This window comes from Rousettus aegyptiacus, unplaced genomic scaffold (genome assembly GCF_014176215.1).
Source record: "Rousettus aegyptiacus isolate mRouAeg1 unplaced genomic scaffold, mRouAeg1.p scaffold_m13_p_8, whole genome shotgun sequence".
Classification (NCBI taxonomy): domain Eukaryota; kingdom Metazoa; phylum Chordata; class Mammalia; order Chiroptera; family Pteropodidae; genus Rousettus; species Rousettus aegyptiacus.
In genome coordinates this window covers 56,943,290-56,963,699 of record NW_023416311.1, presented here as the reverse complement: position 1 = coordinate 56,963,699, position 20,410 = coordinate 56,943,290, and the positions used below count along the sequence as shown (strand labels likewise).

General features: G+C 33.1%; 1 long non-coding RNA gene across 1 annotated transcript in view; it reads right to left on the bottom strand.

The window, feature by feature from the left end:
* Positions 1–14,141, bottom strand: part of LOC107510985 — a 67,802-nt gene extending 53,661 nt beyond the window's left edge. Inside the window, exons 1-2 of the long non-coding RNA XR_004952655.1 lie at positions 13,962–14,141; positions 6,429–6,559 (exon numbers count right to left, since the gene is read on the bottom strand). This is a non-coding gene — a long non-coding RNA (uncharacterized LOC107510985). The remainder of the gene's footprint in view (positions 1–6,428; positions 6,560–13,961) is intronic.
* Positions 14,142–20,410: the final 6,269 nt, after the last annotated feature.

Below are 20,410 nucleotides of genomic sequence, written 5' to 3'. Positions count from 1 at the left end.
CATGGTTTGGGGGTTGGAGACCCCTGCTTTATTGGACTTCCCTCAATATTACTAGTCTTCAAGTTTAGTTAAACAACTTTTTATTAAACATCAATTATAATCCAAGCAACTTTTTAAACTCTAGGGATGGGTAAATATTACGTGAATATCTTTTATTGTTAACCAAGGGATATAAAGGGAACTAGTAAGATCTTAAGCTTACAGTGTCTTATATTTTGCCAAAGTAAGGAAGAAGATAGAACACATTTTTTAAAAGGTAAACAATGAAAATACTTTATATATGTTATTGTACATTGCTGCTGAAAGAATCAAGTATGCTTAGAATGTCACTGGCAGAGAAAAGCTGGTAGCTAGCGCCTGATTTCTCCTGGCCTACAGCCTATGTCCCTTTTTCATTTGCGAAATATAATCTGTGTCTTTTCACTGCAATAAAGTCCCATCATGAGTTTAAGAGCTTTTCTGAGTTCTGAGAGTCCATCTAGCAAATCACTGAAGCTGAGAGTAGTCTTAGAGACTTTGACTCCGATGTTTATTGGGCATTAAAGAAGAGATATCTCATAGGCTGTTGGCTAAGTAAGTTGAGAACTGTAGGAGGACTCAAAGCTGGAAAAATTATTTGAGTCATTGACACATGGATGATAGACCAAAATGTGGGAAAGTCACCTACAAAGTATCTCAAGGAATATCACCAAGAGAAAGCCTACTGATTTAATAAATAAGTAAATAAATAAATAAATAAAAGCCAAATTGGATTGAGGAGCTCACTTTGGGGAGCTCACATTATTAACAGGAGCCCAAGAGGACACAGATAGATCTGGACACAGAAGCCACTATTTATAAATAAAGAAGAAACCCGGAAGGAGCAGCAATCAGATGCATCAGAGAAAGGCATTTGTCTCATAGTAGGGGCTCACTGGCTCAGGACCCTGGAGGGTGAATAGTAGTTTCCTATTCATTTGGAAAAGAACCCACATGCAAAGAGGAAAATGACTCATAATTTATTTAGTTAGATGAAACTAATATATTTAGGGATTTAGCATTTGAGGGAGGAGCTTATAATACTCTGATAAGCAGAATAATGCAGCCTAATCGTTCACATCCTAATGTTAGGAATCTGTGAATATATAAAGGGGACTTTGCATATATAACTAAGGATATGGACCCTGGAATGAGATTATCCTGTATTTTACAGGTAGACCCAATGTAATTACATGAGATTTTAAAAATGGAGATTTTCTACTGGTTGTGGTCAGAAAGAAGAGAGATGTGATGATGGAAGCAAGGTCAAAGAGATGCTAAATTGCTGGCTTTGAACAAAGTCAAAAAGGAAAGATTCTATAACCCTATCCAAAACCAACTGACTCACCTGCCTTTTATCTATTTTACATATTAGATGTCAATGGAAGATTATATTTAAACAAAAGATCTATCACTGCTTTAAAAAGCTGGGACACTAGTAACCTGAGTCAGCTCACTTCTGAATAACTTATTAGATCTCTGATAGTCTACTCTGAATGAAAATGGTGGTCAATGGTGCCATTATACTACTAACCCAACCATAAGACTTATTAAATTAGGATTCCCTCATAGCACTTAACTATAAGCTCCACACAAGATGAAAAAATGTCTTGGTTAACCCCAGTGCCCAACACAGTTAAATGATGGAAGTCACCACCTCTCCAATATGTTGAACAGAGTACTGGTATCATGAGAAGCTCCGAACCAAAAAAATTTCAGTAGTGAGATATGTTTAGGAAAATTGCATCTTAGAGATTTTTAAAGCTCTGTGATAAAGATGGTCAATTAACTTTGTTCAATCCAATATTTCTTAAAGTTATATCATCACCAAATTCTTAGAATGAGGGTTGGGGGATGATGATAGAGGACATTCAATGGAGCTGGTGTTCCCACAGAACACATTCAAAAATACTTTCTTAAGCTGCATTCAGAGAAAGAAAATGTCTTCGAACACTGGTATTCTTTGGGTCAAGATAGTTTTACTCTAATTATGCTATTTTTCTTTAAGAGCTTAGTTTTTTATTATTATAAATAAAGAAGTCACTACCATAGTATGTCTCTGTCTCTCCATAAATTGTGTATGTGTATGGGTGTGTGTTGTTTTCTTTTCGGTGTGTGTCTGTCAGTGTCTTAGTCACTGTCTTGCATTTGTTTCTGCCTTTTCTCTTGAACTACCTTGTGTCTTGAGCCACTGCAGGAGCTGACTCTAAAGGCCAGTTCTCAGCCTTAAAGACACCTAGCAGGATAAATGCCCTTAAGGACATCCAGATAGGATAACTTGAGAATATTGAAACCCAATTTAGAATAGAAATGGCAGGATGCTCCAAACATATTGGTTCTCTAAAGAGGAGAAAATTTTTAACTCTGCCTTTCTCTTGGTGGATTTCTGTACCCTGAGCTAGCCAAGACAGAAAGCAGCCCTCTCTCCACGACATACTAGCATACATCATCAGAATTTTCATCAGGGGAATGACAGGAGATATGGCCTTCATGTCCTTTAAATACAGGATAGTCTGTTCCTTGAAAAGAATTTGTAGCCTGATGAATTCCTTGTTTGAAATTCTGATAAGTAAATCTGTTAACTGAGTGATAGTATTGCTGCCTTTTATATACGCCTAAATTTTAATGAAGTCATTAAATTCATTTTTAAAAGAAGATAAAGCCAGATACCAACTCTGACCTTGAGTGTCTCATTGACAATCATTTTTCATATAACAGAAAACATAACTTTGAATGATAATTTTGGTTATTTTATTTTTTTGGAAAAAAAAATACTCAAGTTAACTTTTATATAACTCAGTTCCCTCATTTGTAAAATGAGGTGATTTGCTTAGAGTGCTGCTAAGGACCTTTACATTGCTAACATTTGTGACTAATTAATATGAACTATTACATAAATGTAGATTTCTATTGTTTTAATAATAATACTAAAGTAATTCCGTGTACCACAAAATGATATTGTATAGAATTTTGAATACTCAGACAATGGTAAAATATTTATCTCAGCAATTCGTAAAGAAGGACAGCAAGGAAACTACTATTGAAATAAAAATGGAAATATAAATTTAGTTATATACATAGATGAATTTGTCAAATGATCCAGTTTCCCACTTTAATTAATTGTTATCCTTTTAATCTGAACTTCTCAACTTCATAAAATGGTTTTAGAATTAGTACTTTAGTTTTAGATAAATATTTTTCCTAGGCGTTGTTGACTTGCATCCATGGAACTAAATGATTTTGTGTCCTTCCCGTACAGTTGTGTTCCTGTATATCGTTAGAAGCGGCTTTAAAAAGTGAAAGTTTGGGAGGTCCCAGAATGCGACTTAAAGGCTCCTCTCTGTGACTGTCCTCCTGTGACAGAGAAACCCAATGGTCTGAGGATAGTCTCTTAGTTATTTTTCCAATACTAGTTCATCTTTCTTAAAAATGAACTAGGATCTACACAATTTCTCCAAGTTGCCCACATGTAGCAGGTATTCCATCTCTGTTTAGTATATTCAAGTATTTACAAAGATTAAGTATCTACTTTATGCCAAGAATTATGCCAGGTCCTGGAACCACAAAGAAGCAATTAGAGAATTCACCATGAAGACTTATTTACCCAATGACTATAATGTGGATTAAAAAATATTGGTGGGCCTTCAGTCAATAGTGTTAAAAGAAAAATAAAATAAATAAAATAAATAAAATAAAATAAAATAAAATAAAATAAAAAGCAGTCCTTGACACCTGTCTGAGTAGATCATAAAGAGTAAAGAACAGAAGGAAAACTAGCTACATCAGAAGGTAGTATCATTTTATTCTAACTCATTATTACTCTGGTATACTCATTGGTATAGCAGTTAAGTTCAAGGTTGTAATATTTTCATCCCTAATCAGCTTGTGCCACAGTTATTTTTCATATCAAGTAAAGGACCAAAAAAAGAAAATCCCTGGAGATAGCACAGCTGCCTGACAAGTTTAGTGCTGGAACGACACCTATGTGAGTAACTGGTGCTGTGTGTTGGTTCACTGCACTGTGCTGAGGATTCAGAACCTCAAAACTGAGGCCCCAAGCAGGGTCATGTCCACATGGGTGGCAAGAGAAAGCAGGAGCCAAAGAGCTTAAGCTAACAGAGAACAAGCAATGCAGCAGTGAATTCATGCTTGTACTGTGATGTTTCCCCCTTCTGCTCTTGTTATAACAGCAAGCACAGAAACCCCTAATCAGTACTAGAGCTGTGGGCAGGAAAGAATCTAGGCACATAGGCTCTTCCTATAATATGGAAACAGTGTTTTGTTTTTTTTTTTCAAAGTGCAGAGAATTCAAGATTAGAGATTCTAGAAGCAGCTCACTATTGGTGGGAAAGAGACAAGGATCATACTTGTTTTCTATACTCGCTTACTCAAAAATATGCATTTCATTGTTTTGAAAAGATACTATGATAGTACTCTATGATAAATGCATTTTATTTGAGGTGACAGGCTCCAGACCCCTTTATCTAAGCAAGAACTTCATTATTTCTGGCCAGGATCCCAGAGAGGATCTCCATAACTCAAAAACTTAACATATTACTTTTGTTCAGGACCAATCATTATACTACTGCCAAAAATGCTAGAAATGCACATACCCCCAAATCAACCTGAGGAACGATGGATATAGCAGGTAAGAATCTAATTTCCAATTTCAAATAGACTTAACATTCAAGTATGTGTCCATATGCAGAAATCAGATTTTGACCACAAACAAGATGCAATATTTATAAATTTTTAGTAAAATTGGTGTACTTTTTATTGTGCAGTAATGATTTGTCTTTTTCCACATATAAAATTAATGTTTTCATATTTTTAAAGAATTAGAAACCATATTTAATGAAAATTAAAAAGCACAGCAAATAATGTCCATTTCAGTACTTGCTTATTTAAACAAATTTTTAAACTATTCAAGTAAAAATAAAATCAATGTACTGAAAATCTTGAATTATAATATTAATACAGATACATCTTATTACTATCACTTATCTTCTGTTACCTTAAATTTATGTTGGTGAAATAATATTCAAGTTTTGTTTTACAAATGATTTTGAAACTTATTAAAGGAGTAATTATGTGTCATGTAATGAACTATAAGTTCATTGAGAGAGGGGCCATGTCCATTCATTATTTCTTGCCTAGACCAATAATGCCCTCCATCTGAACATTGCTCACTAAATATTAGTTGAATGAACAAGTGAATGGAAGAATGAACAAAATATTAAGAATTTAAACAATATCCTGATAATTCAGGCAGAACTGTTCCTTTGTCAGAGAAGAAGGAAGATTCAAAAGACTATGTTATTAAAATTAATTGTCCACTATAATTGAATTCATAAGATAACTTGACTTAAATTCACTAGATAATTTCTCTCCAATTACAGACACAATAATCTGATATGGGCACAGTGCCAGCGTGAACACTGGATCGCTGTGATCACTCAGAATTAGCCCTGTTTTATTAGACTTTTTATTCTTTCCAAGCAAATAAGATTGTTTCCTATTTCCACTTAGAATTTATATTTATGTCTCCTCATCTCCATTTCTCTAAGTAACCAATGTGTTAAACAAAAAGTCTTTATTTTGATTAAGACAAAATAAAATTGAATTTAACTACAGTTAGTCCTGATTTCTGATTAACAATTGTCAGTATTACACATTTTTTAAAAATTGCTTAATTGGGATGAGATATACCTTTTTACCTGTTTATTTTCTTGACAGTTAAAGAAACAGCTCTCTTTCTGACAAAAAAGTCTAGATAATAAATCTGTGATATTTTTATTCTAACTTTATAATCAACATTTTTCATCTCTTAAAAAAGAAATAAAAATAAAATCAATCACAAGGGAAATGGTGAATAACTATTGTTAAAAAATACAGGATACTACTATACGAGAACATAGGTCAGGAAATGAACTAAGATCTACTTAGAATCTTAAAAGTTAAAGTATCTTTTCCTGACATAATTCTAGAAACTTTATGAAATATTTGTCCTTATTATAAACCCTTGTAACTTTCATGGTTGTATGGTTTTTAATTATTTCACAGCATGGCATGAACTTAATTCTCTAGAGGCAAATACTCATGAATCCATCTTGATTACTTTTTACCCAGCATTTACTCGTAAATCAGTGAAAATAGCATATTAGTATTACATTCCATATAAATAAATGTCTTGGGTATTTTCACAAACTCCAAAAATTCATGTTTTCAAAAAAAAAAAATGACATTCTCACTTTGGCTCAAGTATTTTTTATTGCCTTCTGCAATTTGACTCAGAAACTTAACATTCATTTTTATATTAGTATCCTTAGTATGCAAAGATCAATAAATTACTTTATTGTCTTTAAATTATGAAAAATTTTAAGAATTCAATGCAGCAAAGTTTAACTTACCTTAAAAGAGATTTGTTGTCATAAACTCTTTTTAATATGACTTCAGTTCTCTGGTCAAAAGCAATACAGAGACATCCCTTTCTTCTCTTCCTCTTCTCTGAGACCCAGTGGGTTGGTGGTTCCCTCTCTGTCTGTGATAAACACAGCAGAAGACTCTCAGAGTTTGTCCTCACTTCTTATGCCAAACACCTTTTCTTGGCACTTCATTTGATCCCAAGGGAAAATTCCTGCAGAAATTTCCTACCATAATCTCTTGACAGATGGCTCTGCTGGCAAGAGACTTAAATCTTAGGAGTGCTTTAATAGGCTTTTATTCTCCCACATTGCCTCCTCACAGGTTTTATTTTTTAATTGCACACTGGTTGATGCCTCAATGTCCTAACACAACAATGTCCTAATACTACAACGACCCCTTGTAGTATTTCCAACTAATCTGTTTTTCTGTTTTTGAGTCAATAAATTTGTAAAGCTTGTTTCCTTTTAATGTTTCATTATTTTTCTACTCTTATACCCAGAGGCAGTTGGGAAAAAGTCTCAATTATTTACTTTAAAGCACAAACTAAACAAATATTGAACTGTTCAAATACAAATAAAGTAAATTTGTATGGACATTGATAAAGTTGTTAACGAGAAAAAAAATCTTAATGAGTACTAGTTCAATTGACATTACATGTGTTCTTCTGATAAATGTCTTTGTTATATAGTTCTCTTATTCTCATTCTTTCTTTCCCCCCTCTCCCCTCTCCCCTCTCCCTTCTCCCTTCTTCTCTTTCTCTCTCTCTCCCCTCCTCCCCCATCATATTTTTGGAGAAATAATAAGAAAACATACCCTGGTATTACAGTGTCAACTATCATCCAGATAATATTACTTAAGATAGTAAAGAGAATGTTCATCTTTTAATTCATTCATTCTTATTCTTAAATATAATAAAAATAGCGATGATTCAAAAAGGAATAGCAAACTAAAATGCCTGTAAATTTAGGCAAGGAATTTGAACCAAGCGTAAGATAAAATAAGGAGTGATGGGAACCATGGCAAACTGGAACATATCTGCCCATTTACAAAGGACAATGGTTGCTTGTTTCCAGCTAGTGCCCTATCTGGTGGGAACTCAAACTCTGCATTATGAGAACAATGTGTTTTTTAAGAGCATCCCCATATCTGAATTTTTATGTGAAGAAATCTCATGATGTATGTTCAGCCTGTGTCTTGCCATATATGTAGACCTTAAAAATCAATAACTGACTGTAACATACATGTAATGGAAGAGAAATGTAATGCTAAAACTAATGCCCATTGTATCTTTGTTCAGCAGTGCAAGTATATTCTGGATGAAATATTCTAGATATTCTAGATAGAAACATCTTTCTATAGGGGATGATTTTGCTTGCCATACATAGGGTCCTTTTATAACTGTTTTTAGGAGCTAATATCTGAGAGATCTCAGTCTCCCTTCTGTGAGAAGTGATTCTTCTCAATGGTCCCAGAATCACTGAGTGACACTGAATATAATTCAATTTCCAATCTGTAGGATGGAAACGATAATCACAGTACATAGTTCATTCTTGTTATCGTAAATATTGAATATAAATTGTTTAGATGATTGTCTGATATAGATGAGAACTCCATAATTTTTGTTACTCTTACCACCACTATATTTGTAATATTTCTCTCTAGTTCCACAAACCTGATATTATAATAATTCATATTTTTAATATGCCCCCAAAAGTGAATTCCTTGGGATCAAGGTCTGTTTTCTTCTGTTTTTATATCACAAATATTAACAACTGCCTACAAAATTGTCTTCCATAGAAGACAGAGAGAATAAATATTTCTTTAATGGTGGGTAGTAGATGAAAGAACAAATAAATACATTTTTGGCCAAATCCTCAGCTTGAGTCTTTCCTGTTGTGGTTACTTTTTCTGATTTCTAATTCTAGTTGCAAATTTCGCTCTTTAATTAGTTGTATAGTCTTTAATAAATACATACACTGCAGTTAAATTGGAATTAACAAGAATTACACCTAAATTCAATAAAAAATATATTAATCCCAATCATAAACAAGGTATTCATTGTCTTAAGGTCATTTCCATTGTGGTATGTTAGTCTCAGAAGACTAGAAGATGATAACTGATACTATAATTAGACCAGGCAAAGTACTGGTCTTCACCTTAAAGGGAATATATTTAGTTTTGTGTGAAAGGTCATGATTTAGTTTCTAAATAAGAGCATTACCAAAATGTGATCATTAGGGTCTAAAGCTGTTGTCTGTAAAACGGGTCATCAAATGACCTAAACAATTTAGCTGTTGTGCTTCAGAAACCTGTGGAAATGCCAAAGGCTAAGAGAATTCTAGTGTGTGATCCAGATTAATTGCAGAGCAGTTTTAAGGTTAAAAAGAAATTATCATTTCTTGTTTATTCTTTTAATTTAGGTAAGAACTGTTAATTCTACAAATTAATAGTTCTGACTTTCTACAAAAAACAGCTCATTCTACATGGTCCCAAAAGTGACAAACGCTAACTCAACAATGAACTTTCACTAAGTTCGACCCATTTTCAATTAAAATAAACATTGAAAATTGTCTTCCACATAAGACAGAGAGAAGAATTCAATTTAACTGCACCCTTATTGCAGAAAGGTTATCGTGATGTTTCACAATGCAATCAAATGCTCCTATATAGAGAAAAGGAAATTTATTTTATATAGTCATTTTTTGCTTTTGTATTCAAATCAAAGAAGAAATATTTTAGTCAGATAATCTTTAAACAGAGTGTTGAAGCCCTGTGGAAAGAAATATGGAAGTAATTATCAGGGATGGTTTATAACCCCAGAAGTTGGTCATCCTCTGTCTTTTCCTATACATTCTAAGAGTTGATTTTTATTAAATATGAGACAAAAGAAGTTTTTGTGTTGGTTTTTGAATAGAATTTGAGATATTAGATCTTAAAGAGAGCTTAGAGCTTATTTTATTCCATTCTCTTCTTTTTACCAGTAAGGAAGAAGGGTAAAATTAAAGTTATTAAATAATTTTCCCAAAATTATAGTTAATAATTGGTGCAACCAAAACTCAATCCTAATTAAGTATCTTTTGTGAAACAAACAAACGAACAAAATTTCCTTTTCTAGATGAAGGTAGGCTTTGATTTTCATAAAGTTGAGAACCTCAATTTAAAAAGATCTAAACTTGACCTGGAAACACTTCACCAAAACCACCATGGGAAATTATACGCCATCACAATACTCTCTATGGTTCACACTGTATAAATTGGAAAGAGATAACTGCATCTGAATAAAAACAAATCAACTGTAAGCATACTCTCACCTAAGACTAATTTGTATCCACTTAAAGTATTAAAATAATTCTGTACTAACTCAAGTTTCCCATGTGTATCCCCTGGTGCCCTCCACTAGGATGCCAGCTTCCCAATAATCCAACAACTAAGATGTTAAGTACTAGCGTGATAGGAGTTCCAAAACCCAAATCTAAGGCTGGCTTGCATTCTGAGCATTGGTATTCGTGATTATTAAATATCTTAATATTATCCCTGAACCCACCTCCTTTATTTCTATAAATGCTAAATAGTGGCATTTAATTCAGGCACCCTGATACATCCTTATTTGTCTAAAGATAAACTAAGCATAATGTATATGGGTTATTCAACAAATTAATATAAATGTTTAAATATCTAATACTTCTATTGAAAAGTCAGCTGAAGTGCTACTCTAAAAAAGTCTAGGATAACTTTTGAAAGATTAAAAACACGTCATGGTGTCTACCATAAATTTGCTGTGTGCAACTTTGTGCCCTTAAGTAGCGATATCAATATAAATTATCCCCTACTTTAATCCAAAAGCACAGTGGACAAGTTAGTCTTCAAAGGCTGAGCAAGAGTCCAACTCTTGCCTCCAAAATTGTCCCTGAATCCTGTGAAAACCTAGTCCAGCAAACTGATGAAACATTTAGTTTAAAAAACAGTCAAATTTGTAGTCAAAAGCAGTCAAAAAAGTAGTGAATGAGTCCCCTTTCCCTGAGGGGGGGCGGGGAGGAAGAAAAGGAAGGAAGAAAGAAAGAAAAAGAAAGATAACAGTGGAAACAAGTCAGTGATTCAGATTAGATAGAAAGGAGAAATTACAACTATAACAAAATATTACATAAAAGGCAAACCAGCACAGAACAAATAAAATAATGTATAACAGGAAGGGATCCAAACCAATACACACAACTGCAAAGGGTCTATTGGCAGAATTTCAGATACTGAATCTGAGGAGGACAGAAACATTTAATTGTTGAGTAATATTTCTTAAGTGATGTTTTACCTCAAGAAAATCACATCAGTAAAGAATGTGAAAATGGTTGGGCAGCTGCGCCCACCCCTTCTAACCAAAGCCCAGCTGCAGGAAGAAAAGCCAGAAACAGAGAGGAGACAAAGAATAATAAATGAGAGGATGAGATCTAGAAAGAAAGAGAGAAATTAAAATAAGACAGTGAAAAATTAAGCTGTAACTCAGAAAGATAGGCCAAGAAAAAAAGCTTTAAACAAACTGTAGTAAATGTAATTTAGAATGTTTTTAAACTCAACTATTGAAAACAAGTCTTTCTGAAAGTAATTTGTAAGACTGACAGCTCCTCGAAATTCTTGTCCCAGTGATGGAATGACTGCAAGATAGTACTATGCACTCACCATGTGGGCCCCTAAGTTGCCAAGAGCTATTTATAAAGTGGGCATAACTGAGAAAATTGGTGAATATTTAACTATTTTTCTCTGATATTTGACTGAAACAAAGTACAAGCCCTCATAGTTCTCTGATATAACAAAAAGGAAAATTTATGATTTATATATTTAGTGTTAGCAAAATACATAAGAAACTTTACATTAAAATTATAATAGTGGTCCACAGCCTTAAAATCTTACAGTAAACAAATGTACATTATGAGGGGCAATTCAGTTCATGGACTCAGCTAGCAGACTACCTATATTTGAAATGTATCTGCCACTTCCTGGTTTTTTGTCCTTGACAAAGTTCCTTAACCTCTTTGAACTTCGGGTTACCCATAACTAAAATGTCAAATGCTTAATAAATAACTCTCATTCTGCGTATCATGCATTTTCTCTCTGGTAGACTCCAAAAAGGTCTGCTTTTGTTTGTTTCATATTTAGTGCCATGTTGTTAGCACATACAACATGTTTAATAATTAATAGATAACCTAAGATGACATTTAAAATGAGTCAATAAACAAATATGTGTTGAGTACTTTTCGTGGGCTCAACATTGCAATAGAAAATCAAATGGAAAAGATGTGGCCCTTTCCAAAAAGTGGTTATTAAGTGAAATTTTTACTTGAAATATTATGAGATAAAAATTGTGTGTTATAAAGTAAGGTGATAAAAAAGTGTTTCATAAAGACTGGCCTTGTTAAGGTATTCAGACAGATCAAAATCTGGAGAGAATAGTATAAGAAGGCTTGGGGGATATTGCAGTTATCTAGGTGTGACATGATGATGTAATAACTTAGGTCAAAGAAAGAGAAATGGAGGTTTTACTGTGAGTGCAATGGCAGTTACTGGAGAGTTTTCAGCAAAGAAGTGATATTATCTGATTTATTTTTTAATAAGTCTCTCTGCTCAATGAGAATACATTGAGAGGGTCATTCTAACAGGTGTGAAATGGTATCTCATTGTAGTTTTGGTTTACATTTCCCTAGTAGCTAGTGAAGTGAAACATCTTTTCATACGTCTGTTGGCTATTTTATGTCTTTTTGGGAGAAGTGTCTGTTCAGGTTCTCTGTCTATTTTTTAATTGAATTGTTTAAGTTTTTATTTTTGAGTTATATGAGTTCTTTATATATTTTGGATATTAGGTACATGAGGTTTGAGATTATGATGGAATCTCAAAATGGAAACGTATAGTAGGCATCTAGAAAGATAGGTATAGATAGTCTGAGACAATAGAATTGAAATTATCCATAGTTCAGATTTTATTCACATAGAGGTGCAATTTGGGGCTGGAAAAATAAATTAGCTCAGAATAAAAGTGTAGAGAGAACAATAGAGGATTAAATAAGGCAATATTCAGAGTAAAGTAATAAAACAAAATCAAAAGCACTGGGCTACATTCCCAACTTTAATTTCATTTAGGTGTAGTTGTATTTCCATTGGCAAATTAAGGTAATTATCTGAATAATTAAATATTGGCACAAAAGTTTTATACACAAAAAAAGGTTCTATTATAAAAAAAAATGTGAGTCTAGTATTGAATTTTTTTTTCTTTTCTCAGTCTACACATGCAGGTTACAAGTGATTAACCCTCTTTAATTTAAAGTAGCTTATTTAGAAATAAAACAAGCTAGAAATTGCTACCTGCTAATTGACATCAAGGACCTCATCTTCCACTTGGATTTCCATGCCCCTAAAACTGAGATTTTTAGAATAAGACGAAGGCACAAACATGACAACATAATTTGTGCTAAAGCATACTATTTGTCAAAATGTATGTAAGTATAAATGAAGAAAACTCAGCAGCGATGATTGCTTTTCACCAAGGATTCAGCAAAATCCTCACAGCTTTGCCTAACATGACTTGTAACCTTCAACACAAAATCGAAGAGGTAATAGCTTTCTGAGCAAGAATTTACCACAGACACCAAAGAAAATGCAGGTCAGTCAAACAGCCCTAAAAATGGAATAAAAATCTAGCCCTCATTCATAGCAGAAGAAAAGTCAATCGTATTTCTCATGACATTGATGAAATGTCATCATTTGAAATGACACTGATGGCAGGCAGCTCACACCTCAGCAGGTGCATGTTGCTTAGAGAAAATGGAATGGTTCAGTTTTGGGTGTTGGATGCTCATGGTTTCCTGTGTTTTCTAAGATGATTCAGCTGACAATAATTATTGTCTAGGATTGTAATCTAAGCAGCATTATATAGAAACATAAGAAATATCATATTCAAACTAACCAATAATTTTTATTATGGCTCTGACAATGGTACCAAGGGATATTTTTTAGCAGATCATGAATAGTATTCTAATAGTATTCTAACAACCAAAAGACTGTTACCACTTTTTCACCTCAGAAAGTTCTCCCCTACTTTTTGAGGCACTTCAATAAAGACCTCAAGAAGACATCCATCGTGGGAAGCCAGACAGAAGAATATACAAGGCCTAACCCTGCTTCCTCTGGGCCCCAGATGGTGGTAATGATAATAGTTTCCCTTTAGCACCCGCAGGGAGTGCCTTGGAAAATGAATATTTATCAAAGAAACCAACTTATCAATATTCTTCTAGGTATGTGACAAAATTCTCTGTAATGTCATCAGCTAAGCATAGGTGATATTTGTAGTTCTTTGGATGTCCAAGAAGATTTCCCAAACTCATTTCTGATCACCTCTCTCATCTTGGCCTGGGCATTTACATCATTTGCCTTCAGACTTTCTCAGTCGAAGTTCCTGATCTGAGCCATGAAACTCGTGCTATAAAATTAATACCTTTCTAGAAGCAAAAGAAACAAGTGTATTCATTACATACCATAAATGCTGTAGGGTTTAGTGCTCCTGAAAAAAGCTGGCTGGATTGTAAATGGAGGTTAAAAGGTGGATCCCAAAAGATTCAATCATGGATGTGGGAGACAGCAGTTGTCCACTGTGATGAGTTGGAATGAGGAAGCCTGGAATCACTGGTAAGTGTGCTTCTTAGCCACATGGAGGGAGTCTGCCTGTATAGGAGAGAATGAGAACATTTTACAAGGGGCAGAGTGGAACCAGCGAGAGTGAGAGCCAGAACAAGAAGGCAACAAAGACTTGACATCATTCGAGACTCTTAATCTACAAAAGCCAAATCCAAATCTACCCATGAGTTAACTAGTTACAAGAACCAGTGGTTGTAATTTTCCTAAAATTACTTTGCAGTGATTTCTGTCACATATAAATGAAGTCTCCTAAATGATACCATAGGAATGTGTAAATGTAATCAATCAACTTATAGAAAAAAAATTTAACCTTTAGACATTTAAAGCATCAGATAAAAACAACAAAGCACGCTATTTGTTGTATACCTTTTTCCTTCCTAGCCTAATTTACTTTTTCATAATAATAATAATAATAATAATAATAATAATAATATAATATTCTGTGTGCCTACTAAGTACAGGCACTCTAATATGAGTTTTATAATAATTAGCCTGCGGTAATCCTATGAAGTAGAAATTATATCCATCTTAGAAACAAAGATTTAGTTATATAATATGTACAAAATTGAAATTCTAGCAGATACTAAACAGAAGTAAGATTTGGCTCTAATTTTATCTGAAATCTAGGCTTTTAACCATCAAATTATATTATCAGCCAATAGATAACTAAAAATAACTATATTCATCACAGTAGCTGTTGGCCTTCTATCTGTTCAACAAATTTTTCATGTCTCCTCTAGTAACAGAAGAGAAAATAGTAACAATACCCAAATTAGGAAAAGTGCAGTTAAATTTAGAAAACAAAGTATAGCATCTTAAATTGTTGTTAATGCCATAAATTAGTAAAAACATTTTAGAAGATCATACCAGGAGATTTAAAAAGTCTAGCTTAAACCCTGTGACTGAGATTCAACATTTTTTACTCAAAGGAAATCAAAATATAAAGTAACCCAGAGTCATAAGGGCATTTATTATAGAATTTCTCTATAATTAAAAGTAATAATAAATCAAATGTCTATAATAAAGAATTGATTAAACAATTAACATAAATTATAGCTATACTTATAATTATAATGTATGCGACTTGTAGTGGTCTGAAAGCACCTATGATAAAATAATGAGTGAAAGTAGAGTACAAAATTTTTATATAAAATATAAATTTTTAAAATACTCATAAAATTAAAGACTAAATGAATGCCAAATCTGAGAGTGCTACTTTTCAGTCGTTAGGATTATGGAGGGTTATATAGTAGGGCAGAGTTGGGAAAACTTCTAAGAGCATTTTAGCTATTTTAGAGGACTCGGTTTATGTTAATTTTATTTTTATATTTTTTATTTGCATTAAAAGTATTTTTTAAATGTTTCTAAAAATAATTAATAATCATTTATACCTGTGACATTGGCTCTAAAATACCAATTGAATCCCCATCAGAAAGGGAGTCTCTTAAAAGACCAAACACATTGTAGGGACTCAGTAAATACTTTGTGAATGAATTGAACCATTCAATCCAAAAATATATATCTGTTATGGAATTCAATGGAAATATAAAACTAAGACAGCTACAGGAGATAAAATCAGGTTGAGGTGGGGAGAGGGAATTATATTAAGCTGTTTTCCTTAGAAACTTCACCCAATTAAATGCATAATTAGCTGGGGGGAGGTGAAAGTAGGATATGTCTCAAATAGCTTTATTTTTTTCACAGTAGTCTTTAATATTTCATTCATCAGACATTTATTTACTAAAGGATTATATTATTGTCCTAACTGAGACCCCTGTGAAAATTAAAGGTGGTGCCATTAATAATTAATGCTGAGACTACAGGAACGAACTAGAACATATAGTTACCCTATCTATTGAGCACTTTTTTGTACAGAAACTGAGGTAGACACTGTGAAAGCATTTAGTATGTAAGACATGAGTTCTTCCTTCCAAAAAAAGATGTTTTATTATTTTTATGTAGTATATATATATATATATATATATTTTCTTTATTATAAAACTACTTTTGCAAATCATGTAATATCCTTTGTCTATTTAATCAACAAATATTTATTATGTAATTACTTTATGCCTGTGAGCCTATAAAAACTAGGATCTAACAATAAATAAAAAAGGAAAACCACTGTTCATGCCTACATTTCAGGGAAACTGATAACAAAGGAACAAATAAAAAGTAATTTATAAAAAGCAATAAACTCCATTGCACATTAGATAGTGATAAATGGTTTTTAAAAAAGTATGGAAGTGCATAGCATAGCAAATGAATGGTGGGTGAGGTGGGAGATATAGCTTTCGATAAGGTAAGCAAGAAAGAGTTCTCTTAGAAGACAATATTTGATAAGAGACCTGAAGAAAGTGAAGAATAAGCCATGAGTTTATGAGGGGAAAAGCATTCCAAAGAGAAGACGAGTGCAGAAATCCCAAGGCAGCAGAGTATAAAAAATACTAAAAAAGCCAACGTGGATGAAGTGATCAATGGGGACATATAATAAGAGAAATAACTCAGTATTAGATCTTGTAGACTTTTATGAAGTACTAAAATTTATCTTATCTATAGATATATGATTTTTGTATATTTCCATTATATCCCAATTCAGCATTCATCTTCCCAAACTCGTGTTCTAATGGTATTAAACTGTCCTGATAACACCTTTCATAATTTGGATTATCAATTACAGAAATTTTATTCTATCTGTTTTAGATTTCCACAACCAAAATGGAATGTAAGATCATAGCCTTCTGATGCATGTGCACCATAATTTTATAAAGGGGACAGTAATTGTAGCAATTGCTTAGAGCTTAGACAAATAAAAGATGTTTTCAGGGAGGAATATTTTTTTCATTGGCATTCTTCTGAATTGTCAGTGCAGACTGACTTTTAATTGGTTTTGTTTTCATTTTTAATTCTACAAATAAGGCCCCTTTTACTGTCTTTGCCCAGGGTGGACTGCTGCCACAGTCCATCCTTAGTATGTCACTGTATATAACTTTTAAACACTTTACTTTAAATGTACGAAGTTCCAGCTTTATATATCTAACAGGCTATTTAAGGCATTTCCACTGAGTTCTTCCACATAGACTTCAAATTCTGCAGATCCAAAGCCAAACTCATTTGATCTCATTTCTCTCTCTTACCAAATCCACTCCAAAACTCCTCTTATTCTGAGTCTCTGGGGGGAAAACAAGGTGTTTACCCAGTTGTCTGAGCCAGGAATCCAGATGTCAGCCTCATCCTCTACGTTTAATCAATGCCCAAATCTATCAAGTCTACTTCCTAAAATGTTCACATCTACTCTTTAACAGTCATCAGTATACAACTGGACTACTCAGTAGTCTCCTTCCTGGTCTCCCTAAATCTAATTCTCCCCACCCAACTCCAATCTTCATTTTCAATTTATCTTCCATTCTACCATTAGGGTGATCTTTCCAGTATGCACATCTGATTTGCCCCAAATGCATCGCTGGCTTTCAATGGCAACAGTCTCCATGAAGTATTAACAATGCCAGGAAAAGACCTTGCCCAACTATCCAAATTTATTTCTAGTCTTCTCCCTCTCATGCCTTAAGCACCAGCCATACTAGTAACTCCTTTCAAATGGCACTCCTGAGAAACTCTCCCTGCCACTGCTCCCTACCCCAGTGCTTCTCTCATATTCACGACCAGTCTGGTCTGTTCAGTAAACTCAGCTCTTTGAAGGCAGAGAATATACCTCTTCATCCCAGAACCTACTCAAGTCCTCGACCCACTAATATTCTTGGAATAAGATTTTAATAACATTAAATTAGTGTACTTTCTACTACTAACGCTAAGCTATGATGTTTATTTACGCCAGAAAGAAAGGGCGATCTCAAAGGAAGTCATGAGATTGGGGAGCGGGGAGGAATATAACAGAGACAATTTCCCACCCGAGGAAGACATTGGTTCTAGCAAGATAAAAAGACAATGACACCAGGACTAAAACCTAGGCTCCTCAATCAGAGTCAAACTCAGGGGCTTATAGAAATAGCTAGATATAGTGAGAGGAGGGTAACCACTATAGGACACTATGGAAACCCCAGATGATCTGAAGCGACATCTATGACCTTCAGAACAGGACTTGTCCTCTCCTTAGTATTTCATAGGAGCAGGGAGCAAGGCAGAAGAGCAGCACTGGTGCAAGGAAAGGTCTCCGGAGAGATGATTCCGAAATGGCACATTCAGTATTTATATTGAAGTATATCATATTTTTAGAGTGATAGTAAGAGATTAGGATTCCTTTAGCTGCAGAAATATAAGAGAATTAGGGGGACAAAATTTAGGGAAAACGTTTTTATTTTCCTTATAAAATACATAAAGCATGAGAACAGGGAGGTGAAATCAAGACTTTCCTGAAATGTGGAAAACTTTCTACTTGAAAAATCCCAGTTACCATTTTTGGCCATGACACATGTTTGAAGTTTAGGGTTCAAGCTGATATTCAGAGAGGTTTGTATTATAATGGCTATCAGAAATCTCATGTATTTATAATTTATGCTTATTATTTATATTTTATATTTATAGTTATAATTTATATTTATACTTATAATTCATTACTTTCCCACCAAAGTACCAATATAAATAAAGAGAACTAGGAAAAGCCAGTTATATTGTTGTAAAATATTTATGACTTATTTTCGGATCTCCCTATCTATTTTAAACGTCAGCTGATCTGAACAAATACTCTCAATTCCCACTCAGTAAACATATATATATATTTGATACCAGTTTAAAACTAAATCAGAACATTTCCTCTAAATTTTCCAAAATAATTTCTATGGGATTACATACAATGTCCTCTGTTAATATAGAAGAAAGCTTTTTATGTGACATTTTACTGGTTGTTTGAAAATATATTATCAACCAGAAACAGAAGTTTAGTTAAGAAGACTAAGGAACAAGAAACAAAATGTATGCTTTCCCCATCTCAGCCTAAAATTTTATTGGAGTTTATTATTATTATTATTATTATTATTATTATTATTTATTTATTTATTTATTTATTTAAACTAAAGTAAAATCCAAGTGATCTTTTACTTGGAAAGTCTGATTTTTTAAATCAAACCTAATCACCTGTCTATGCATAAAAGCTATACTGACATCAGCAGTTTTATGAAAACTTTTTATACTTCCAAAAACACCAGGTAACTTAGAGATCACTAGAATGTTAATGGCCATTTTCTATAGTTTTACATATTTTTAAAAAAACTGCTGTGCTATCCATAAAGCAAAATAATAAAGTCTATTTGTAACACTCTTATTTCCAGTGCTCATTCTTTTAAGTATGGCCTGAGGTGAACATTTGCTATGCCATTTAAAATATTTTATTTATTTATAGCTTTTTTTCCCTTAGATATTTAAAAGCATGATAAGAAGGTTTTATTTCATAGAACATTTATTTTATAGAACAAATACTCAAATAATATTTGAGCTCAGCACAATTTGCTGTCCACTAAAAAATAGAGCAATGCTATGTAGTATTGATGAGCTGGTTGTTCCTTACTTTCTCAATTCCACTTGTCAGTAAAATCAGTCAGGAGTTCATACTTAGGAAACAAATATGGTTAAGGTGGATGTTAGTACAATAAATACCTTTGTTTAGCTTTTTTAGTATATGTGCTGCTGAAGCGAGCACTTTTGTTTAGCTTTTTAAAGTAAACTTTAAATTTTATTGATAAAAATACAATGTTCTGGTGATAAAGGGGGCTGAAATGCCATGCCCTCAGATTTGGTCCTAAATTGAACATTTCGTTTTGTTTTGGAAATTTAAATTAATAACAAAGAAACAAGACATTAAACTTTTATCGAAATTATTTTATACATGAAATTGTTCACTATTTTTATGTAGCTCATTATTTGTTTGTATTGTGTATATCTTTATTTCACAAAGTTGAGTGATGTGAGTGAGGTGGTTATGCAGTGTGTTTAGGGAATTATTCCAATAGAGAAGATAGTAAAGAAACTTCTCAGTTTAACTGACATATATTATACTTGTTTAATACTTCCAACACTCTCTGAAGTACTTAATATTCTAACATTTCTGAAGGGAAAGGAAGGAGGGGGAATTTAGAGAAGTTAAATAATTTACCCAAGGCACAAAAATAGTAAGTGCCGCAGGGAAATTTTGAAGCTGATTTTATCTAAACCTATAGCCCATCTTTTCAAACTTCATACTATGTGCTTCAACATAGAACTGACTTTTCTATTACACTTTGGCCTTCCCCTTTCCTAGTTATTCTTCCCAATTTGATCTTTCCCATTTTCTTTTTTG